The following is a 26,262-nucleotide window of genomic DNA, read 5'->3' as shown; positions in this document are numbered from 1 at the left end:
TTGTAAACATTCAATAGTATCATCATGTATGGAAACAGTACACAGAAGTACTTTATAAATACGGTAATTATTAATGATTTAATGGCAATTAAGATAATTTTAAAAGTTTAAAATTGCAAAAAATGAATAATGCAGGAAGAATAGAAAGTATCACATGTTACTTGATTTGAACTCTTTCTAAAAACATTAGCAACCTAGAGAGCTAAATGCTAAATACATAATTTGTATACTAAAAATTATTCAAGAAAGTAATTATATTAATACTAATAATTTTCTTTGATTTTTAGATATAATTATGCATATGAATAGACATATATATTTCAAAATTCATAAATTCATCTTGCTCAGTCGATTACTTCTCTGTATGTTTTCAGGGCTAAGCACTTGGTATCCACTTAACCAACCAGTCTCTTCCTTCCTGGGAAAGACCATTTCTCTCCACCCTCTGGATTGCCTAGTTGTTTGTACTTCTTTTAGTAGGGTTGAAGCCTCATTGGCTCCCTGCCATCCCTCCTGCAATGAATGATCTTTAAGCATTAGTTATGGAAGCAATGTTGCAGATGTATCAGTTGGTACAGAAAACTGTAACCAATCAAAATGAATTGAGGTTTGAAACTAGTAATAGTGATGTTTGTTGGGAGCTGTGAGAGCCCAGATCCTGAATTTCTTGTAAACAACTTGTTTTCCCCTGATCTGAGTGCCTACAGCTGCTCTGAGCATGATACCTTCAGGAGTTCCTGATGGCAGGAGAGTGGTTTCTGGTGGGTTTGGCTGGGGCGTGGCTATCTCTATATAATCTGCCCCTGAACACAATAAAGGGGGCGTTCTTGGGGAATTCAAGAATGACCCATGTCGCTGTCTCTCTGTCTGTGTGTGTCTGTGTATTTTAACCTCCAGTCCCCTTGCCCGAAGCTCGCACAGAGCGCAGACACGGGGGCACGGTACTCGGCAGACGTTTATAAAAATATCTGCCAGCTTCTATTTGAAATAAAATGTAATGTTCAAACACAGAAGAAAACAGAATAAAAAGAATAAAAAGAAAGGTCAAAGCCATAACGTGTAGTTAATAAATGCATCCAGTCATTTAGAGTATTTGAGAGACACATGTACATCACACTCACCAGGACTAGCTTTCCTAAAATTTAGTGATAAAGTACCAAATGCTTCCATTAAGAATGAGAAGACACATTCAGCATAGTAGAGCTCTTGGCTTTTCTACCACTTATAACCTGAATAAAGTTAATAAGGGCTCATTCAGGGGCATACAAGTGTCTGAAAATAAGAAAAAACATGTAAGAGACCCACAGCACACTGACAACCTTTCAACTTTAAGTAGTTTCAGAAAGACTACAATTAATTGCATAAATAATTTTAGGTAAAAAATATGAGACTGTTTAATATATAATATATAAAATATTTAAATATTCTTTTACATATGTATAATAATCCAGTCTCACAAAATGAATATTAATTAATCCATACTGGAACAAAGGAAATAAATAAAATAAAATGGTGTAAGAAAAACTACCATACATAATCTATATCAAGTGATTACAGAAAGTTACAAAACTCACTTTGGGAAATGAAGATTATTTCAACTCATTTCTACCTACATGGAGAAAGACCTTATATTCATTTGCATTCTCAAGAGAAGACCATGGGAAGGATAAAAAATACATAATTTTCTATTGGAAAGACTTACCAAAACCTACTGTACCTATATGATGAAAGCTGATAACACCACTAAGAAGTCTTACACACCATGCTGACATAATTTTATAAATACACCTATGATGTGGGACTAACAATAAGAAACGGCATTAGAAAGTCATGGTTTTTGGGGTGGACTAGGGGAAAAAATGGACTAGGGTGACCCTACTGAGGACTCCTAGTAATGGAAGATACAGGGCCTGAACTGGCGATCCTTTGCAGCCAGGCAAGCTTTCCAGTGGTGGAACTGGGTTGTTTCTAGTTAAGTTTTTGTTATAAAGATATTCAGTTCTGTGTTACTAAGAACAGACGGGTCAGCTCTTGAGGCATTCCATTGACCTTACTCAAGTAATGCCAGGTATGCATGGTAGAACTTAGGAAGTTTCAGTATGTAGAACTGGAGTCAAGGGTTTCTGGAACAAGCTGGACAGTAAGTCCAGCCATGGAAAAGGGCTGGCGTCAGTCTAGAGCCCCCTTTCAGTTAATGACGTGAACAGTGATGCGTGAAGACTCAGCTTCGCATGCATTTACCTAAAATGATAGTTACATGCTTAAACAGACCCTTAAACTGCATTAAAATTGAAAATCAACACTTTGAGTTTCCACATATGAGTGAAATCATGAAAGTTTGTCTTTTACGAAGTTATTTTTTTTTAAATCTTGAAAACTACTGTGTTAAGTTTATAAAGTCAATTTTGTAATTTTCATACTAAAAATGATACACAAGACATTAAAACAGGTATGAGCAGGTGTGAAATTGCCTCTTGTCTATTCAAGAATTTTTTCTCCTCCTATTGCTTTGTTGTGTCCAGCCTCAACATAAGGATCTTGCCTTGCCGGGCGTTGGTGGCACACGCCTTTAATCCCAGCACTAGGGAGGCAGAGGTAGGCGGATCTCTGTGAGTTCGAGACCAGCCTGGGTACAAGAGCTAGTTCCAGGATAGGCTCCAAAACCACAGAGAAACCCTGTCTCGAAAAACCAAAAAACAAAACAAAACAAAAACAAACAAACAAACAAAGGATCTTGCCTTGTCTTGTATCTTTTATCACATTTGATTGTTGTCTTATGAAGGCCTACACTTTTCTGAAGAGGAAGGAAAGGGTACTGTGGGGAGAGGGGATGTGTGAGGAGCTGGAAGTAGCGGAGGCAGGAGAATCTATGGTCTGGATATATTGTATTAGAAAGAAAAGTAAAAAAAAAGAAAGAAAATGGTTTGTGAAAGATCTCATGATTCTCAAATTATGGAAAACAAGGCACATCTGAGAAATATCACAGACAAGAAGGGACTAATGATACTTGATGAATAACTAATAATCAACCCACCTTAAATACTTGACACCCATTGCTTCAATTTCTTATGCTCTAAGCAAACTTTACTTTTTCTACAGCTACTAAGTATTTTAGAACAATTCCGTTATAGCTCAGACAAGTTTTTCTAATTGTTAGCCAACTTAGGATCCAGTAAGGCAGGATTACAAAATCCCCAGAACATTCCTTTTCACTTTCTCTCTAACCACAAGATTGCTTGGAGTTAAGAAATATACTAATGCATCTAGCTTTATGTGGGTTCTGGAAGTTCAAGCTCTGGTAGTCACTTGCACAGTTAGAATGTTACCCAATGAAGCATCTTACTATCTTCACAAAAGCACTAGCCCATATGAGAAACATCATTCATCAGTTAAAACACAGATATCTGCACCCGAGCAATTGTCATGTAATGGAAGCAAGTGATTAAAATTTTGATTCTTGGTTGAATACATTGAGGACCATAGATTACCTTTTTACTCTTGAGTGGCATGTCTGTAGATTATGGTACATCTTCTGAAGGATACTTAGATAAAAACTCTCCAGTTTGCCAATAATCAGGGACATGTCACAAAAGGGCTGAGGGGTCATATTTGCTCCAAGTAAAATATGATCAAAATTTCTTCTCTTACCTAATTTTCTGGCTTCGTCCTATTAAATAGACATAGTAATTATGGTTAGGGTTTGAAATTGTACCTTTTGTCTTTATTGGATTTTGTATGATTAGAAGACTTTATTACTGAATCTAAATACAGTAATTATAACCTTTTTAATAAAATTAAAATTAATAAAAGATATAGAGCTTGGGAATTAATTGTGGAATATGTAAATTAGAACCTATATTTTTATTGTTTACAATAAGCAGCATTTGGATATGATGGTTAATTGAGGGGCTTAATTTGAGGTTCAAATCAAATTAAACAAATGCAATATTTTTGTTTGGTTTTTTTTTTGTTTTTCTAGACAAGTTTTATATATATATATATATATATATATATATATATATATATATAGTTTTGGAGCCTGTCCTGGAGCTGGTACTTGTAGACTAGGCTGGTCTCAAACTCACAGAGATCTGCCTGCCTCTGCCTCCCCGGTGCTGGAATTAAAGGTGTGAGCCACCATCACCTGATTTACAAATGTAGATTTTTAAAAGAAAGAATTATCAAAGGGTTAGGCATTTGTTTTAATGTGGGAGTTTTATTTGAGATAAAGGGAGTAGGGGAGGGAAGAGAGAAACAGAAACACAGAAAGAAAGAGAAGATGGAAGAAGAGACAAGGGTCAGCCAGTCTCTTCAAAAGAGCAGCAGAAAAAAAGCAGGGTCAGCCATTTTAAGCTGCGATGATTAGAATATTTTCTGAAATTTACCTATATAGAGAGAAGAGAAACCCTGAAGGAAAAAAAGTAAACTCATACAGATATTTGGAACGACTTGAGGTTGCTTGTGTCTCTCTTTACCCAGACTTGTAAAAAATGTTGGTACCATTGTGGGGTGAAATTACAGAAACAGTTCTTTGAGAGAGAAAACAAAACATTTATTACTGCATCTCCAAACCCACAAATGCCAATCCCATCCACCAATTTGACAATGGCACTGAAATAATGTAAAACCAGAAACTAAGCTGAACCAGACACTGGATACCCAACAAAAATACACTCAGGCAAGGACTATGTCTTTGACTGCAAAGTGACCAGAGGAGAGGCCTCAGCACTTAGAGAAGATGTACTCAGGCTGCATCACTGAGAGGAGGCTGATTTTGCTATGAGGAGTCAAGGTACAAAGCAAGGCACCCCACAGTAAGGACTGCAAACCTCCAACAGAGAGCTGAGCTATGTGCAAGAACCTAACCCAGCAGGGGAGACAGGCTGGGCTTGCTGATTTGGATTTACAAAGAGACTGTCAGCAGCTCTCTTCTACACTGTAAAATCAGCTTGAAAAGACAACTCAGAGTATGAGGGAAAACAAGTTCATCTTAGCAAAGAAAACCACTGGCTGGTGAAATTGTGTATACTGTTACTGTTTTCTCATATTTATTTTTAATTTTCATTTTGCATTTTGCTTTAGCTTTGATTTTTCTTTAATGGGTCTTGTGACTACCCTTCTCGGTCACACAATAGAAATGTATTGTTCTACTGCCTTTTTTGCTACTATGATTTATCATAATTCAAATTGCATACCTTCCCTAATTTTGATATTTAATTCATTTCTTATCCATTTTCAAAATTCAGTCTTAGTCTTAATGAGTGATTTTAACATTAAAAGATATCTCTAAGCTATATTTATCCAAATGGAATCTTGCCTCTTTAGTTACTGATTGTATTTGTGATGTGTTCTGATACTATTATTATTATTATGAAAAATTGACACAAACCTAGAGTGTTTTGAGAAAAAGCTCAGTTGTGCACAAACTGCCATAGGATTATTTGTACGTTAGTTTGTTGGGTATTCTCTTGATTAATATTTGATGCTGAAGGATCCAGCCCACTGGGGATGGTAGTTTTCCAGTATATTATAAAGCAATCTGAGCAAGCCAGTAAGAAGTGTCCTTCCCTTCAATGGTCTCTGGTTCAGTTGCTGCCTCTAGGTTCCTGTCTCAAATATTTGCAATGACATCCTTCACTGACAAACTCTTTCACAGAGGTTGATATAATGATATAAAAATCTTTCCTACTTAAACTTTTTTCTTCATGGCAGTTGTCACAGCAAAAGGAAACGAAGATGGGATGTGACTTATATGCCCAAGAGCTTTGTCGTGCATTTTAACAGTTGACTTTATGGAAAAACCATTCTGTCTGCTTTTTTACCTCGGATAGTGGTGTTTATATGTTCAGGAGAAGTTCATTAAAAAGCAGCTTAAAATATCTTCTAAAAAACCGTACCTGGCTGTTCACTTTCTCTACTCTTAGTGCATATAGCTCTCAAGATTATAGCTAGATAATTAAGTCAAAACAAGTAAATAAAAGGTAGAAGCAGTAAAGAAAACATCCAACATGATCACTTAATTAAAGGATACTAAAAACTCCGATGGATGAGTCCTATGTCTGATTAAACACTTGAGAGGAAACTCTGAAACACAAACTCAGCATGCATATCAAAAGCTTTACAGTGTATTAGTACTGACCTCACTGAGGAAGAAATAATTAAAAATATATATCCTATGCAAGAAAGCCTTATTAAAATTCTGAAAATAATCTTACCTAGTCAGATAAAATACTTATACACTGAACCCATAAAAAGAAAGATATTGAAAAAGTTTGTAGAAGATGAAAATATATTATTGATATTAATATTGTGAAAAATATATTTAATGAATGTGATCTATAGATTCATTGAAACTACCAAGAATACTATTTCTTGAAAATACTTAACATTCTTGAAAATAACAGCTCATGCTGATGAGGATGAGGAAGGGGAGTGGGAAGACAACCTTAACAGCCACTCAGAAAATCAGTGTGTTGGTTCCCCCGGACGATGGGAATCCATCCACCTCATGATGCAGGATTACCACTTTTGGACATATATTCAAAGAATGCTTCTTCCTACCACAGAAACACTTCCTCATCCAGGGTCATTGCTTTTCTATCCCAGTAGCCAGAAACTAGGAAGAACCTACATGTCCCCAACAAAAGAATAAATAAAGGAAATGCAGTGCATGTACACTATGGCATATTACTCAGCAGTTTTTTTTTTAAGTGGCATCATGAAATGTGCAGGTAAACAGACAGAACTATAAAAAATTATCTTGAGTGTGATATCCCAGATGCAGAAAGACAAATATGGCATGTATTTGCTTATAGGTGGATATCAACTCTTAAATCAGTGAAAGCCAAGCAACAATCCATTGAACCACAGAGGTTAGATATGGAGTAAGGAACTAGGGGATACAGACAGATCTAATTAGAAAAGGGAAATAAAATTAATAATTTATGGATGGATGTGGGCAGGGTGCTTGAACTGAAGAATCAAGAGGGGAGAAAGAGGGAGAGGTGGATGTGAGAGAGAATACAGGGGAAAACAGTTAAAATTGATGGTCATTTGAGGGGTAATATTAAAACTTAATAGAGTAGAGGCTTCCTAAATTTATATAGATACTTGAAGATAATCTAAATGAAATTGCCAAATAATGGGAGAGATAGGGTCCCAACCTGCCTTGTCCTGTCATCAAATGAAGTTTCCAATACTAGTATTGGAGTTGTTGGGTATAAAGGGGCCCCAAGAGAATCTTCAAATAATGTAGTTTTTTTCCATGACTGCAGTTTGCTCTCCACACAATGACAATAAGGCCCCATTGCTGAAGGAAACACCTACACAACTCTACATAGAGCCTTCATCCCATGTTCTAGTGTCTTTTGAATAGAAAGGCATTATGCTTGCTAAAAAAGATAAAAGTAAGTACCAAGACAACCACAAACCATCTGATCTACAGTAGTAGATATTGCCACATACTAGGTAATGGGGGCACCTATTTTTGGAAGTAACCAAGTAATATCTGATTTGACTGAAGGCGCAGTCCACAAGATAAGCACATAATGGCAATGTGCTCATGACCAAGAATCAGAGACTAGATAACTCAGGAAAAAAACCAAATACCAAATAATATTGGTATAACAAAAATAGCAATAAAATCACTACCAGTGATATTCTGCTATACATATCAATCAGTTCCTAAGTTAGTAGGTTTTGTTTCATGACTGAATGCTTCACAAGAAGAAATAGAATTGTTTCACTCCAAGTGGTAAATAGCAAGGAACAGTAGCTATAGTAGACAATGTCCTAATAAATTCCCAAACTCTGCTTTCATCTCCAGTTATACCAAAGGTTGACCTGTTCATGTGTCTTGAAGAATAATCTTACTATTTCCAAATGCAAGTTCATATCTCTAAAAAAATTATTGTAAGAGAAGTTTTATATTTAAAAATGAATGTGTAAACTTTAAAATATTTCTACACTATCTATTATATCATCAAAAATCACTGTAAGCCATACTAAATATTTTTAAAGACTAAGAATTATTGTAAAATTATTATTATTATCAATGACAGTGTGTTTTACATTTCCATAAATGTGCATTGTCTTATTTTCTTCCACATATAGAAATATTTATTAACTTATATTATCTTATTCTCAGAAGGGCCGATGCCTGCCCAATCCTTTTCTACGAATGCAGAAGTATTAGAATTTCAAATTATTATTTATTAAATAAAATCTTAGGCTCATCTCAAGCACATTAGAGAATCACTGTGGTAGATTAGCTAGAAAGCTCTGGGTTTCACTAACTAGATAGCATCATGGTTTGTAGGAATCCTCAACCGCCAGCTGGGATTGTGACAGAAGAGTTTAAAGAAGGAATTAATATATTAAAACCAGTTTCATCCTTGATTGATTTACACTGTGCAAATCCATTCATAATCATGCCAGGAATTAAATCCCTGAATTACTCTCCCAAATGTAAGATTTCAGAGCATAGATCCTGACAAAACATTGACTTGATTTGAAACTTACGAAAAAGACATTGTTATTTAGATTTAATTAATTTTAATCTTCACAAAGCAAGTCTCCTTTTTGTTCAATTTCTGCAGTTTACAGTCTTGACATCACGTAATGGCAACAGGCAGCATGACAAAGCTTATTTAGTAAATTACACATGATCCTACAGCTAAATCTAAGGTGAATGAAATATATAAATTATCTATGCTCTTCCTTGAAATACATATATATTCTGTTCAAACACTCAGTTGAGGGAACCATCTTATGTTTGACACTTTACGTTTGTGAGGGCAGCAGCAATATATTTTAAAAGACTCATGAAATAAAAGACATAAATGCAGCAGTTTTTGCAAACTTAAGTGCTGGTTTGTATTTTATCCTAGAGTTGATAACTTTTGGCTGTATAACAGCTACTTTTGACTTGAATAATGTTACGCTATATCCTGTAGGCATTAGCATTTGAGGCATCCCAGACAGGTTCTAGCTGCCATTATGTCTATATTTGCCTGAGGGATAAGTGTACATTGTAAGAGCCAGGAGTTAATAATGAGAAAAGTATTTCAAATACACCTGTTCAAATTTTCTATCTGCTAGACAAAATAAAAAAGGTGAGCTCTAGACTTTTTCTCAGGTTACAGAGCAATGTGATCATACAGCATCGTTGAATTCTTCTCCTGGTTTCAGTCTCTCACTGACTGACAACTGATTTTGCATCTTTATCATCAGCAAAAAATATTTTCAATAAAAGTGAAAAGATAAGAGACAAATTTTATAATTACTTTGATTCTTCTTAAAGAATGTGTTTTATGCACATATAATATCTTAACACATCTAGTTCAGTAAAGTTATTCTTAGAAAACTTGCAAAATGAAACAAATAAAAATGAAGGAAGGAAATGTAGGTAGGAAGGAAGAATGAAAGAAAAAAAGAAAGAAGGAAAGAAAGAAAAAAGAAAGAAAGAAAAGAAAAAAAGGAACCAAAATGACAAGACATAAACTGCAAGCTGCCACTCATTTGCCAGAAAGCTTTGTGTATAAGAGGCAGCATTGATGTGAGAAGCTTAAAAATTGGCAAAGGTTACCATACTCTATGATATGACTTCATTAGAAGATAGGAAACTCTCTTGATTGGTAATGTAGAAAATAAGACTCTATCTGCATGAATTGCTCAGGTAATTGCAGTTGGAAAGATAGTTACCCAGGAATAGATTCCATCCAGGCCTTTCCAGTTCACTCCACTTCACTTCCACAAGGATGTTTCTCTGCTAATAAAAAAATAATACATCCTTCCCTTCTCAAGAAATTGCCCTATTCTAGAGGGATGACGTTATTTAGATTAATTGCTCAAATATTTGGCACTGGAAACATACTTTCCTTTCTCTTAAAATCATACATTTGAAACTTGACTTTCCAGATTGAAGTAATATTGTGTAGTAATCATCAAACTTATTAAAACAATTAAATCAGTCTCTATAAATTGATTGTTAGAAGTCAGTTGTATATTTCAAACTTTTCTTAATTGGTTTTCACGATATTATTCATAGCAATAGAAACTGGAAATGTTCATAATAGGTATTTGATGAATAACTTTGTAAAATGAATAGTGTATATAGTTAAACTTCATGACAAATGAAGTTAAGACAAAAATCTTAAGGAAATATTTTGCTGAAAAGTAGAAGGTAAGGGATATAAATGTATATATTGTATCCAAATATGTTTAAAAGATTAAAAAAAGGAGATTCTAAAAAATATTTCTGACATGGAGAAAGAAGCTAAAATGTATGCTACATTTATAAAAGTTTAACAGGAATTGTGTTTTGTGAGATAAAATTTCAAGTATCCTATTTACTGATATTGTAAAACTATATATACCAAGTTAATTTTAATCAGAAATAAAATAGTATAAGATAGTATAAAATTTATACTTCAAAATGGCATGATTGTTGTATAAATTTTGAGCATTTTCAGTATAAAGAACGTGTAAGTTCATGAGTTTGATTAAATGAAATGGTATTAGCGCAGTAGGAAGAAGTAAGGTTTTTCTGTCATTTTTACAGAATTCATAAATAATATTAACTGCCTATATTTTGAATATATCTATAAAGAGTAAATAAAGCAAATAGCAAGACACATCGTATTTTATTCTCTTTCATTACAGAAAGCTATAATTCCTCAAAATTTAAAAGGCATTTGTCACAATTCCATCACTCCTTCTGAGCAGTTCACCCCAAATCATCGTTTTGAACTAAGTTTGAACAAGGACCACTTATGACTCAATCTAGTTCTTTATTATGTTTCCCAGGCATATTCTGTAAAGTAGAGCTCATCAAAATTATGTTGTGGGACAGTGGCCCTGGAATCACTGAGCAAAACCAGAGTCTGAATCAGAGAGTCTTTATTAAGCTATCTAGCAATTCTCTGGGGAGAAACAGTTCTCACAGGATGTTTCCTGCAGGGAGTTTGTTTTTTGTTTTTTTTGAGTTGATAAATATTTTTTTCTTTTTTTATTAATTAATTAATTTAATTATTAAAGATTTCTGCCTCTTCCCCGCCACCACCTCCCATTCCCCCCCTCCCCCAATCAAGTCTTCCTCCCTCCTCAGCCCAAAGAGCAAGCAGGTTTCTCTGCCCTGTGGGAGGTCCAAGGACCACCCACCTCCATCCAGGACTATTAAGGTGAGCATCCAAACTACCTGGGCTCCCACAGAGCCATTACGTGCAATAGGATCAAGAACCCGTTGCCATTGTTCTTCAGTTCTCAGTAGTCCTCATTGTCCATTATGTTCAGCGAGACCGGTTTTGTCCCATGCTTTTTCAGACCCCGGCCAGCTGGCCTTGGTGAGTTCCCGATAGAACATCCCCGTTGCCTCAGTGTGTGGGTGCACCCCTCGCGGTCCTGAGTCTCACGATCCAAAGGAGGAGCAGAAGGAGAGAGAGCACCTGCAGGGAGTTTGTAAAGGCAGAAGAACATTCTGTGTGGCAGTTGAAGGGGACGAAGAGTGAGTAAGCAGTTAAAAAAGGAAAAAGAGACAACCAGCTGAAATATCTTGACTTCAAATTCTCTCAAGCAGGGTAATCTTAAAGGGACTTCTCATGGGGAGGAGGGGCAACTTGGGGGTCAGCTTTTTTTTTTTTTTTTTTTGGTTTTTCGAGACAGGGTTTCTCTGTGGCTTTGGTTCCTGTCCTGGAACTAGCTCTGTAGACCAGGCTGGTCTCGAACTCACAGAGATCCGCCTGCCTCTGCCTCTGCCTCCCGAGTGCTGGGATTAAAGGTGTGCGCCACCACCGCCCGGCAGCTTTATGTCAGATCTAATATGATTTCAGTAGGGACAAGATGGAGGAACCTTGGCCCTCTCATGTTCCAGCATTAATCTTAGAAAAATGAATCAAATGACAGATTTATCCTACTGCTTAAAGAGGTGTAGTGGGCTCTATGGACCTTAGGTTTGACGGAATTCATCCTTTGTCTTACGTAATTGGCCATACAGTTTAAGATCCCACCTTAGATCAAATCAGAATGCGAGTTAGAGGTCCAGTTAGTGCTAAAAGCTTAGTAATTATTCAGGGGGACCAAGTGAACAGAGATAAACACCAATTAATAAATGTAGTCTTTTTCCCTTCCTTCCTTCCTTCCTTCCTTCCTTCCTTCCTTCCTTCCTTCCTTCCTTCCTTCCTTCCTTCCTTCCTTCCTTCCTTCCTTCCTTCCTTCCTTTCTGTCTTCCTTTCTTCCTATTTTTAAAAATTTCCCAAACCATGATGAGATTTTTTCTAATTATCCTTTATTAATTGGCATAGATACAACAGGTTTCTCCTAAAGCCATCCATTCACAGTTCGCACTGCTTCCTAAGGAATAATTCTAAGTTCTCGGATTCTGTAGGGTCACATTCGTGAGTCACTCTACTTAGGATTGTCTAAGGTCTTTACATCTTGATTCGTCTCATCTGCTTCATTAGGTTTTGAAACCCTTCGTCTCCTCTGTCAAAGACTAATGTACCTATGGCAGTGGAACCAGCTCTGCTAGCTCAGACTAAGTGGGAAATCATTTTTCATTGTTGCCGTTGGTGCTACAATTCAGGGTCCATATTGACGTGTGATTTCCCTCTGTATGCTGTGAATATGTTTTATTACTGTTGGTTAATAAAGAAGCTCTTTTGGCCTATGGCAAGACAGACTATAGCCATGCAAAAAATCCAAACAGAGATAAAAAGAAATAAAATGGTCCTTCACTGTTTCTGTTTCACAGAGGAAACTGCCAGACATTCTGAAGGACACAGAAGAAAGTGACTGACAAACTTCCAATATAGGCAAAATAGTCTTTCAAATTTCCGGCTTCAGGGAGAAGTCTGTTTCATCTACAAACACACACAGACACACATAAACACACTCACACAAAAACAAAACCCATAAAATAATACCCCAGATCAGCTAAAACAGTTCTGAATAATAAAAGAACTGCTGAAGGCATCACCACTCCCAATTTCAAGTATCAATACAGAGATATAGTGGAAAATACAGCATGATATTGGCACCAGTGAAGTAATGTTGATTAATGCAATTCAATTGAAGTTCTAGATATAATTCCAAACTTATGGACAGCTGATTGTTGGTAAAGAAGATAGAAATGCAGGTCAGAAAAAACGACATCTTCAATAAAAGATGCTTGTTAAACCAGACTGTTACATGTAGAAATATCCAATCTATCCATACTTATCACGGTGCATTAAACTCAACTAGACCAAAGACCTCAAAATCAAACCCAACACATGGAAACTGATAGAAGAAAATGTGGGCAATATCCTTGAATGCATTGGCAAAGAAAACAACTTTCTGAACAGAACACCAGTGGCCTAGGCTTTAAGATCAGCAATTAATAAACTGGACCTCATGAAACTGAAAATCTGCCTGGCAAAGGACACAGCCATTCACACAGAGCAGCAGCCTACAGAGTGGGAAAATATTTTTAGCACATCTGATAGAAGGTTTAATATACAAAAATCTAAATGAATAAAAACCTAGATATCAGAAAACCAACTCTTTTAAAAATTGGGTTGCATATAAAAACAGAAACTTAAATCAGAATATATTTTATAAGAAACAAAATTCTTTCAAAAACAGTAAAAAAAAATTTCAAAAATATATCAGGAAGCAAATCTTTTCACCCAGTAGAGCATAGATGAGTTGTAAAAAGCGTTACTCTGAGTAAAATTGAAGTACCTTAAAGTACGTGCTCTGTGATTCTACAAATAGGAGTTTCTGAAGTCCTGAAATTCACAGAAATAGAATCTAGAATGGTTGGGAACAGAAGCTTAGGTAAGGCAGGAAAGCAGAGTTGCTAAACATACAGCTTCAAATGTGAGAAATAAGAATTCTGGAAAGAATATTTTATGATAATGAAAGTATATTCGATGCCATTTACCCACTCACTTAAAATAAATAAAAATAACTTTTATAATATTTTCTTGTATATACAACGAAACTAAAACAAGAGAGTTGGAAAATCCTGACTCTTAAGTCTGTGAAATCAACTCAGTGACTCGTAAAGTGAAGAGTAATTATGAATACACAGGGGAAACAAAAGATTGGTGTCCCATACTTGAATCATGTTTTTTTCTTTGTTCTACGGTTTAGCCAGTTGATTACTGTTCTGTGAGCACATGGTGCTACAGATTTATTTCCTTGTTTTCCCACATGCAACAGGTGAATAGGAAAACTTTGCTTCAAACCTGGATGAATTAAAATACTTAATTTACAGGCACAGCATCAGTAACTCCAGGAATAGAGCAATGAGCTTCCTCTTGATTTTTGATTTACCTATCTCCTGTGGATTCTTAATTACATTTCTTTTGCTTTCATTTCAATATCAAAGTTTCAAAGTAGTATTGAATGGAAAGGTGAAGAAAGTGGCATCCTATAATTGTTGTTAAACTGCTATAACTGATTTTCATGTTCAATGTGAAGAAATTAGATCTAGGAAATACATTGCTTGCAGAGCCAAACCATTGTTTCCACATGTTTATCTAGTAAGTGATAGTATTGACATGTTAAATTTCCACATTCAGTTATCTCTATTGCTAGTCCATCTGTACTAAGTTTATTGTCATATTTGTTTACTAATATGTTTAAGGCTGTGTAGTCTTTTAAAATCTCAGAATCAATTAGATAGCTACTGTCCAGTAGATTGCATGACTAGGTAATTCCCTGTGGTTACTTTTAAAGTGTTTTTATTCTAATTCTTATTATAATTTCCCTGAGTTTCAAACAAATATTCTAACATTAAATGGCAATTTGAAATAATGAATTTATATATCTTTGACCTCTATTTAATGAATGAATATTTCTGTCACGGAAATACAATTTCATCAGACATTGTAATATAAATGTCTGACTAATTCTAATGAGCAATGGGAGAAAAACCTTCCTTTCTGCAAAGTTCTGATAAGAATTTGTTTCTGTAAGAGATTTTTCTCCTTTTGTAATTGCAAATTTTTAATCCTTACATATTAAAGGCTAAATGTAATTATATACTTTCCCCATAGTTATTTGGGGAAACTAAGCAATTTGACATCAATTCTGCATAACACTGATGTTTTATAAATACTATACTCTTTGAAACATATAAAATATAAATGACTTTAGTTCAAGTAATAAAATTTTAGACTAAGATTTTCCGAACCATAATATTTTAAATATAGTGATACCATAAACTGTCCTAATATTTGAAATTTTTAAAAAAGAACATTAGTAATTTAAGTTCAGAAAACAAGCACTTTAATCTTAATAATTTGTTGTTAATACAGCATGACATTACAAATGGTACTTGCTAATATCACACACATATATAAAAATATGCTTTACTTTTATTCTGTATTTAATTTGTTCCATTTTTAACTCAGACTTGAGAAAAAAGAGACTTAAAACCCCATTAGCAGAAAACACACCTGGGTCCTGCATTCAGAAAATCTTCATTTCTTTTTGCATGTTTATGAACTTTGGGCAAAATTTTTATTTTAACAAAAACACTGTTGTTTAAAAACGTTGTCTACATTAGTACAAAACAATTAGTGACTAACACACAGGTTTAATCACATTTAATTAGGTAACACACAGACCCATAAAGACAAATATAATATGTATTCACTCATAAGTGGCTTTTAGATATAAAGCATAGAAAAACCAGTCTACAGTTCAGAATCCCAGAGAACATAGATAACAAAGATCATCTTAAGAGAGACAAACATGCATCTAATCTACATAGGAAGTAGAAAAAGACGAGATCTGAGTAACATTGGGAGTGTTGGGGTCATGGGAGAGGGTAAGAGAGGGTAGAGGAAGGGAGGGAAACAGAAAAACATATAGCTCAATAAATACAATAAAAAGTAGTCTCCTAGATAGATATTAACATTTTGGATGTGGAAGTTAAGAACATCTTGTAGGGCTCAGTGTAATTCAGCTGTTCCAACATAAAACTATAGTGTGAGCATCTCAACACAAACATTCAATTTTGCATACCTCCACAAGTTCAGGTCACACAGTACTCATGTCCAGTCCTCTTCAGTCCCATATTGTATGGACAATCATCCAATCAGGGACATTGTTTGCAATATTATTTATTCTTTTTTTTTTTTTTTTTTTTTTTTTTGGTTTTTTGAGACAGGGTTTCTCTGTGGTTTTGGAGCCTGTCCTGGAACTAGCTCTTGTAGACCAGGCTGGTCTCGAACTCACAGAGATCCGCCTGCCTCTGCCTCCCTAGTGCTGGGATTAAAGGCGTGCGCCACCACCGCCCGGCCTATATTATTTATTCTTAATTACCTGCTAATGTACCATTTATCTAAATAATTGTTCACTGGAGATTAGAACTTCACACAGGATTTTAGGAGGCTATAATTAAATCCAAAGTTGCTTCAAAACAAACAAATCTGAAATATTTACTTGTCAATGTGTAAAATGTTGGCCCTATTGTATTTTGTTTAGTAAGGAAGATATTTTTCTCACACTCTTAAATTCTCCTTTTATTTTTGGATTGCTTTTATTATAATAATTTATGTTTCATTGACTTTAAGTATATATTAAATAACATAATCACTGTCAAATAATTGATAGATAAGCAATTCCTTCAAAAGCTACTAAAATATGCTACATGTAGATTTTGAAATGTTAATTTTTATTTACACATGATCACCATATGAAAAACTACACAAAAGTCTTAAAATAAAAACCATTGCAAAATTACAAATATTCATTAAGGAATTTTAAACTGAAAAAAGTTTGCTAATAAAATATATGATTAAGTTTTAGTTATTATGTCCTAAGATATTACTAATGTTCTTAGATGCCATTGCTGATTTAATGCCACCATGTCAAAACAACTGAGAATTTGTAATTTATAAGGTTTACAAACTTGTTTATTGCAGAGACTGAGATTCCAAAATGACCTTGAAATAAAATGTCTTGAAAAAACATTCAAAGGCATACTTTTCATAGTAGAGTGAGGGACTTGTTAAGGTCAAGAAGCAAGAGCAAAAATATCCTGGTTATTGCTGGCTGACATACCTTTCTTCCTATGTTGGATGATAATTAATTAATTCCTTGTGACCATTTCTGTCCTCTGCTTCCTGAAATTAAAAAAAAAAAAACTGTTGATGAATGGGTATGCACCCTGAAAATTTAAAGATTTAAGGATGAATGGTTCTTTTTTCATATATAAAAGTTTGTGATTTAGTTTCTAAGATTTCTAATAAGAAACGTGATAATGCTTGGTCCTTTCTTCGTAACTACAAAATGCAGCCTGGTAGTGAATGAACTGATTGAACAAAATATCTTGCTTGTTTTCTTTCTGTTAATCTATATCAAATTGCTTAGACTTGAATGTATGTGGGTTCTTGTTTTTTAGTTGTAATATGTAAAATGTTTAATCATGCATAGAATGTGGAAAATATGTTTTTTATTTGTATTCATTTTTATAATTCACTTAAAACACAGAATGTAAACACATTGTAATTTTTACTTGCTTGAAAGATTTTGCTGGGAATATAAAGTATAAGAGAAAAATTAAAGAGATGAGAGAAGGAAAATACCAGAAAAGATATAAAAGGAGAGCTTAAAAGAAAACATTACAAGAATCAGAATGAAAATATCAGGATTAAAAAAAAGAACAGAAAATGAATAAAGTAGAATAAACGGCACCCTAGGTGGTATCCTGACATTTTGGAAATGTGTGAGTGTGTACATGTGTGGGAGCTTTTTTTTTTTTTTTTTTTTTTTTTTTTTTGCCAGCCTCAAAGAAGTGAATTTTACCCCCTCAAAGAGAAAAGTCAAGACCACCCATTCCACTGGCTCCCCCTCAAACCATGAGGTGTTGTAGTCTGGTTCTCACCACAGTAATAATCTCAACAATTTGTAATAGTACTGTGTGTTACATTAAAATATGTGGCTCATTTTCTTCAAGTATTAGTCATTTGACATTGTTTATAGACTTACTTCATCAATTTGAATAAAAATCATGTAACTTTTCATCATAATTTAATTTTTCTCTGGGCTAGATTTGAGACTCAGACTTAGGTCACAGAAATATGCAGGGGAGGAAGCGGGAAAAAAATTTTTTTTTCAATTTAAAAAAAAAATAAAAATGTAACATTAAAGAATAATTGGAAGAAGGAAAAAAAAGAAATATGCAGAAGCACACACACACACCACCCAGTATGTATATATGTGTGTGTATATACATATTAATCAATGTCATATATTCATTTTCCCATGATTGATACAAGACATTGTTACAAAATTCCTGTAATATAGATTTGTAGTCACTGTCACTCAAATTGACTGAATAATTGTATGGGTCTCAGTGCTGATAAAGAATTCTCCTGCAGCCTAAAGCCAGGCTGTCTTGGTCTTGGTTTGATGTTTTTCCCTGTAACATATCACATCTTCTTTACCATGTACCCAGTGCCTATTGTGCCCTTGTTGATGCCATCGTGCAAAGCACCTTAGGAAAGTGAGAGGCAATGCCACGGGCAAGGTGACTCAGCAGATAAAATTATGTGCTTTCTTCACAAGCCTGACAGATGGAGTTTCATACCCAGAATTCACAGTATAAAAGAATCAATTCCAAAAGTAATTTTATTATTTCCGCATGCATGCCATGGCACAAAGGTATTAATGTCCACTCATACTTGTTAAGGAAACAGTAATGAGAAATAAAAACAAAAATTAAAAGGCATGTGCAAGCCTACTTAAGAGAAAAGCCTCCTAAATGTACACACAGACATAGCCACATACATAGAAATTTTTAAAATTTTAAACTTTTACCCTGTAGCTGGTAAGGTAACCATAAACACTGCAGACTATTGATAATCCATATTCATAATTGCCTTTCAGATCTTGATGGTAAGATTCTACTACTTAAGGCACTGTATTTGAGTCATAGAACACGATTAAATTACACTGATACTCACTTTGAAAAGTATGCTATATTAGCCTGCTTTCATAACAAGTCATTATGCCTGATATCAGTGAAGAAAAGTGATCATCAATCTTGCTGAAGATTGGTCTCTGTGAGGTACAGCAGTGGTTCTTCTGAAAAGACGTGTGCACTGGCACAGTGTAGACACCAATGGCAGAGGACTAACCAACTCCTTTTTTATTATTGAAACTTTAAGTCCCAATTCACAAAGGAAAATCCTATGTGACACTGTAATCGGGGCCGATAACCTTAGCTGAATGAACAATAGGCCCAAGGGAAGAATCCACTGTTACTGTTCTTCTGACTGTGCTCAGTCTCAAATGGAACACCTATATTATTTCCATTTCCCTGAGGCTTAGATATTGTTGCAGAAGATGGAACAAGAGAATTCTAAGAGCCATGGACAGTGACTGACCACCATATAATGGTGTTTTCCAGACACACCAAGGCACTTTCACATATGGATTCAGAGAATTTATTACCTCATTGCTCATTTTGGATATGGTCTTATAAGCTGAATCCGGGTAAAACTCTAGCATGGACAAGGGATTTTGGCATGCAGTTTTATCAGTAGATGAAGAATTTTGGTACAGTTATAGCTGATTGAAGGACAGCCAATTTTCTTTCTGGGTGTGAACACTGGTAGTCCAATCACACTCCCGGGGAAGCATGCCTATGTGTACTTAGACAGTACAAACCTGACTCAGAAGGTTTAAAAAATAAGATTTTGAGGAAATTGTGGAATAGGGAAGGTTCTGAACATGGATGGGGGCTTTTGAATATCATCTGAATACATTGTATTAAATTATGAAAAAATGTTTTTAAATGAAGCTATTTCTAAAGAAATGAACTTGTTGTAACATATCATGTTGTCCCATAAGTAATCATATTTTATGCTTGATTGCTTAATGTTAAAATTGTTTACATTTTTCATTAAATTAGCATTCATTATGCTTTGTCTAAATCAAGTATTTAAAAGGATTTTGACTAGTTGGTCCATTTGAGTATGCCCTCTAGAGTCAGCTCAACTGAATAAAACAGTTTATGTTAAAATAATGTCAAACTTAATTGTGTGCACAATTATCAGAACAATTAAATTATAACCATGAAAAATTAATTACTTTTTTTACTGTATCCATAGCTACATTGATGTAGTAAACATTACTTCCTTTCAATTTCATTTTGACTTAATCTAAGTGTTTCCTTAATTGTTAGTTTGATGTCAAGATAAGTACAAGTTTACTGAACACATACAGATGTGTATAAATGTTGGTGATACCTGTTCTCAGGTGAGGCAAATGCATTAACCCAGATGACATTCAAGTGATACAATTTCAAGTGTAGTTGGCTGGTAAGGTTTTAAAAGCAACCGTAAGACATTTGATACTGTAAGGTTTGAAATGCAATGACTCACTATGACACATCACATTTTATAAAGAAAAGTCAGATTGGGGTCAGAATACATTGATATTTGGATTCTAGCAGGAGAAAGAAATGAAAATTCAGCAACAAGACCGGTAACATTTGCCTTCCAGACTGAGAAAATAGATTAAAAATAAATTGAATATGATGGAAAAACCATAGCTGGACAAAATACAGAAATGGCTATATCTACATCCCAGCTCTTGCCATTTATGGCTCAGAGAATATCACAGAAGAAGGGATAGAAAGATGATTAAAGCCAGTACACACAAAAAAGTCTAAAGTGAAGCAGTCTTTCCTAGAAATGGCTGCAAAAGTAAGACCAGAAAATAGCTATGTCAATGGACATGCCAGCGTGCTAGTTGGAAAACTTTACAAGGGGCCGCCCTGAGGCAAAGAACGACAGGAAAATAATGATGACTGGCGGAGGAGATTGTCCTCTCTCAGGGAAAAGCCCCTTATAGTTCGTCCAATGCACAGTGACCGGCCTTGAACCTGTCTGTACAAAAAAGACAAAACCGGTTCAGTGGGTTATACATTTGTGCATGAGTATTTATGTTTGTATGCAACAATATTAATTAAAGGAAATAGGAAATCTTCTGTAGAGGATGGGGCATGACAGGGTTTGGAAAATAAACTAGATATAATTGTATTTCAATTGAAACCACACATTTACCAATAAATTGGCTGGACAAATGTATTGGAGTCACTTTTAATAAATCACTGAATTACTGTGACTTGAGAATTCTGAAAGCGTCTGTGGTGGTGGTGCACCCCATTAATCCTAGCACTCGGGAGGCAGAGGCAAGCAGATATATGTGAGTTTGAGACCAGCCTGGTTTAGAAGAGCTAGTTCCAGAACCAGGTCTAAAGCTACACAGAAACCCTGTCTCTAAAAACCAACAACAAAACAACCAGACAAAAACAACAAAAAATCTGAAAGAAAAGATGCACAGAAACTTGACCTAAGTTCAAAACAGGGTGGACCAGAGGGAGCCATTCTTTCAAAAAGTCAATCCAAACTCTAAGAAAAAAAGTAACTAGAAAATTAAACTAAAAATTAAAATATAGTATGTAAGTAATGTATACAAAAGAATAGAAATTTAGGAAGTATATGCATAATGTTACTTTAAAAAGTACCTTAAATTATTAGTTATATATGCTTAGCATATACTTTGTATTTTTTATTTCTCCGTGATAAATATCAACTTACTGTAATAATGCTTTATTTTCTTCGTGAACTCAGGAATATCCTTTATAATTAAGTAGGAGCTGATTGCTGAGCATGGCAAAAATCCATGTCCTTTACTCTTGCTTATGCTCATTTATTCGGTCTGAATACCAGTTCAGAATTCTGGGTAACTTGAGACATTGGTTAGGAAAATGACAGTAAACAATAGCACCCAATGGATCCACAATTAGTTTCAAAATAAAATGCACTTAGTGGTTGTGGTAGTTTTGGTGGAAAATCTCATGCAGTTGATACCAGCTATGGTGGTAACCATAAACCTAGAATCACAGAGCTATAAGATAGGAAACACTGTTTTCTATTTCATAGAAAATCTATGGTAAGTCAGAGGGGTCAATCATGAATACAGCAACTTAATTTCCTATACTCTGTGTTTCTCATTGTGTTGTTCCCTACCACTTGAAATCTTAAGGTTGAATAGTAAAAGAAGTGAAGTTAAACAACCTTGAACTACTTAAGTAAGACCCATTACTTCAGTCATATCCCAAATCATCATAATATAGCAGGTAATGCAGTGATACAGGCAGAGGCCTGGTAACTTGGAATAACAGTGGATGGCTGGGTAGGCAGTCACATTAAAGTTCTTACCTTATTTATTTACCAGTGTTATTTTGTTTTGGACAGGAGGATGGAAGAGACTGTCAGTGTTACATCCCACAGTAGCACAGAGTAGAGTGATCTCTAGAGTGATAGTTTTATGGACTCAGGAACCTGAGTTGCTTGCACAAATAGAAAATTACCAAGTATTGTGTTGACAAATAGGAGTCTCAGATGCTGGGATCTACTACTTCCCTATAAATGTTTTCCTTTGTCAGATGAGTGAGCCTGATGCAGGTAGGATCAGCACTGCAGAAGGTATACAGGAACTGTGAAGGGACTATTTGTTGCTTTCTTGCTATAGCTTCAAATTTTCATGACTGTCTCCCCAGCATCAAAGACGCAAGCTTCATTCTTTTCTCTAATTCATCTCATTTCAGGTTTGACAGCAGGGAGGACAATAATTCTGCACTTAAAGTTTCTAATGAGGGAAGTTGAATGGAACAAAGTCAAGTAGTTGTGTCTTCTGTTCCATGTGTTCCTGAGACTGTGTGGTTGAATGATCACAGGGAGTTTGGCTAAGTCTCTGTTTCAGTACACATTTGCTCATTTCTGTGCCTGTGTTTTGGAAGCTTTCCTTCTTCTATTTCTGTAAGTATCAGATTAGGAAACAAACATTCAAAGAACTTATTCTTAATTTCTGCTATTTAAATTGATATCTCAACAAACATTATTAATTACATAGATTATCTCTCTCTTCTCGAAGACAGTAAACATCTTATGACTTTGGAGATTTAAATATAATTTCATTAGAAATATTACTTGCATGATTCTAGGGCAAATGCCCTAAAATATCCTTATGATATGAAACTTCAAAGGTGACCCAAATTTCTGTAACTGTGCCAGATCCCCGAGCTATTACGTTTGTCCTTTAAAAATCAGTTTCCATTTTTAGAAAATATTCTCACACTTAAAGCAGTAATGAAAGAGAAAGGTTTAATCAGTAGTATTTGAAAACGGGCGCACTCTTTCAAGTATGGAACATATAAGTGTTGGCTGCCTTTAGAATTTGGACTTAGGTGCACATGCTTGTCGATATCGGGCAATCATAAGATGTAAGAAATGACTTAAGTATTTATTGTTACTTGTCAGAAATAAACAAAATGAGTCCAATCCCAATTGTACCTTCAAAGCTCATTTATACATAGAAAGCAGATTAGAGATTTATTGATTCTTTAGACCCTGGGTAAAGGAATCATGAGATAGGTGGTCTCAAGAGCAATTAAACCAGTTTAAGTTTACAGCATAATAAAATAATAGAAATTACCCAGTGTTCAGGGGACAACAAATGCAGTGATCTCAGCCAGTTACCTCAGAGGTTTGAAATGGGAGAGGAATCTTGATGTGTAAGCTATAATTGATAATGGCAAAATGCTCAATGGAGGGATGAGAGAGCAAACATGATTCTCCAAGGACCCATAGTGATTCTGAAGACACTCTGGATGCTAGGCCCAGGATAATAATTTGCTTTGAAATATGTTCCCCATACCAGTGAGGGAGAAAATTCAGTTATTTGGAAAGCTAATTGCAAATATATTTGCTAGAATTATTTTGAAAGACAGCGTTTGTAAGCAATCTTTTCAGCATGGTTTGCAAATAAAATGTAGTTTTAAATTTTAAAGAAAACACTGTGCAGCTTTTGTTGTAGCTTAAACTAAATTTGAATCCATTTCATAGTACAGTGAAATACATCAATGATAAGATTATTCTCATTACAACTTCTTCCAAAAATTTTTAAGCTTTTTCTGAAATATATTATCCATAAATTTTTGTTTGTTTGTTTGTTGGGACAGGGTTTCCCTGTGTAGCTTTGGTGACTGTCCTGGAACTGATTCTTGTAGACCAGGTCGTTCTCAAACTCACAGAAATCTGTTTGCCTCTTCCTCCCTAGTACTGGGATTAAAGACGTGCAACACCACCACCCAGCATTATCTATCATCTTTAAAAATAATTTTTCTTCATATGAATGAAGAAAAATCTTAATAAACCATGGAACCATATGGTTCCAACAGAAGAGTAATAAACATATCAAGTACATATGTGTCAGAAATCTCAATCATCATTTTTTTCAGCTTATATTCATCATTTCACTTTAATTTCTTCCCCTAGGTTGAAGTATTGGTTATGTTTTTCGGGCCCAATAAGCCTCTCAGCCAATGCAATCCAAATCAGACCAAATTAAACCAAATTAGAAGAAGCCCAGGTTTAATGGATGCTAGCGCTCCCAGGTAGTTCTCCAAAACAACATGAGAACATGGAGAGGGAGAAAGAGAACTGGAGATACTATGTGTTCATTCAATGGGGGCCAGTTTAAATAGCCTGTGGGAGTGGTCTTGACCCTCTCTCAGCAGAGGTTACTGTTTGGCAGGCTTTCTTGGAGGTGGATTTTGGACTGAGGCAACTCCCAGGAGAGGAGGCTTGAAATGGAGCTTTCCACTCATGTACTCCAAAATGAATATCGGGCTGCGGTGACGCTTCCCACCAAGCAGTATTTATTGGCTTCCAAGTTGACAATAACTTGAAGTCCAATTGATGATTAGTTTTCAAAGAAAATATTTGTAGAACTCCACATAAACTGAGAATGATTGCTACTGATTAAATCAGGTAGCAAAGCCATTCAAACATTTTCATTGTAGTAAAAAAATTCTATTTGCCTAAACAGATCAAATTAGGCATTTGACAGTTTCATAAATGCTCTTTTATAAGGAGAGAGAACCATTGGCGGGGTTACCAAATGAATTTGGAGAACATAGAACAACTTGTCACATAATCAGAGTATTGGTTTGAGCATAACTCCTTAATCTAAGTAGCATTTAGTAGATTAGTAAACTGATGTAAGTTAAGTTTTGAAAAAATGTGTCAACTGTGTTTGTGTGTCAAAGAGTAGTTAATGTACAATAGGAAGATGTGTATCATTTAAATTTACCATAAATACCATTTAAATGTTCCTCAAGCAGGATATCAAGACAGAGGTTGTAATATTAAAGGGTATTAAAATTAATTTCTTGTACTATGTATAGAAAATAAACTTTTTGATTGAAATGATTGCTGAGTGATTACAAAAACCTTCATGCACAAGCCAGAGGACAGGGGTTCAGATGCCCAGAATCTGGTGTTAAGATGGTAGATTCTGTTCCTAGCAAGGCAGAGATGGGAGGTGTGCTGATGAGATTAGCCATATCAATGAGCTGTGGCTTGTTGGAGAGACACCGACTCCATGAACAAAATGGAAGACCTGTGGAAGAAGATTCCTGACATTTGGCCCCCACTTGCATGCACTTCTCCCAGCAAGCCCACAGGCAAGCATTACCTTAAAAACGAAGATAAAGTGATTTTATATCAAGTGATATTCTTCTCTTAAAGAAACAAGGAAAGTATCTTCTAAAAACAGAAAGATATTAATTGGGTATCTTTTTTTTTTTACTGTAGTCAGTTACAGAACGTCAATTCAATGTGTAGCTGTGTCCCTATGATTTACTGCTCAAGTGTATGTTAGAGTAAAAAAAATCAATATTCCATGTAAAGCAGATAAAACACTGTTAGTAATGTGTGAGAAAAATATCTGCACTGAACTTATTTCATTTGACCAAGGCACAATTTTTACTACATACAAGTCAAATATTTAGATTATATTAAAATGCAGTAAAAGCAAAATATCAATAATAATACACATTAAAATTTTTACTGAATTTTCTTGAGAGTTCTTTGTCTAAAATGCACTTATTCTAGCACTATGTGCATTCTTCACTAAATAAATAAACCAGCTAATGAAAATTCTCTATTTTCTTGTTTATCCATATGCTGTGACAAAATGTTGTTACCCCATAATTACAAGACCCACTGCTGAGCTGCGATATTGAGAAAAGAAAAAGTTTCTCTCAAACCCTCTAACACAAACCTTAGTCAGAAAAGATAAATATACATGAAAAAAGGATGAGAGGTCCAGATGAACAAAAACAAAAGGAATGTGCTGAAACTATGAAGTTGTAAATGTTTATAAATTTGGAAATGGCAAACCTGTCTCCTT

This window comes from Chionomys nivalis, chromosome 17 (genome assembly GCF_950005125.1).
Source record: "Chionomys nivalis chromosome 17, mChiNiv1.1, whole genome shotgun sequence".
NCBI classification, from domain to species: Eukaryota; Metazoa; Chordata; class Mammalia; order Rodentia; family Cricetidae; genus Chionomys; species Chionomys nivalis.
The sequence above is the reverse complement of the archived record's forward strand: the minus strand, read 5'-3'. Positions refer to the sequence as shown.